Here is a 330-nt window from a genome sequence, read left to right as displayed (position 1 = left end):
AAAAAAATGTAAAAGTGAAAGGAGAGAACTGTGAATCAGGAAACTTTTATCTCTTACACTTTGAGTGAGAAAAGAGTGCTCTACAAAACAGTGATTAGCATTATTCTTTGTGTATGAGTTAAGAAACTTACTATAGAAATCAGTATGCGTTTTACCTTTAATTGTCACAAAATGAAAACCCTTTATCAGTACCTATACTCGTCTTTTGTATAAATAGTCATAAAAAAACATGAGAGATATTTTGTAAATTCCAAAATTGTTAGGTAAAATAAAAATATAATTTTTACATCATTGGACACTGAAAAAAACATTTTGCCACAATGACAAAGG

The sequence above is a fragment of the Propithecus coquereli genome, unplaced genomic scaffold, assembly GCF_000956105.1.
Source record: "Propithecus coquereli isolate 6110/MARCELLA unplaced genomic scaffold, Pcoq_1.0 Scaffold333, whole genome shotgun sequence".
NCBI classification, from domain to species: domain Eukaryota; kingdom Metazoa; phylum Chordata; class Mammalia; order Primates; family Indriidae; genus Propithecus; species Propithecus coquereli.
This window is presented reverse-complemented; position numbering follows the sequence as displayed.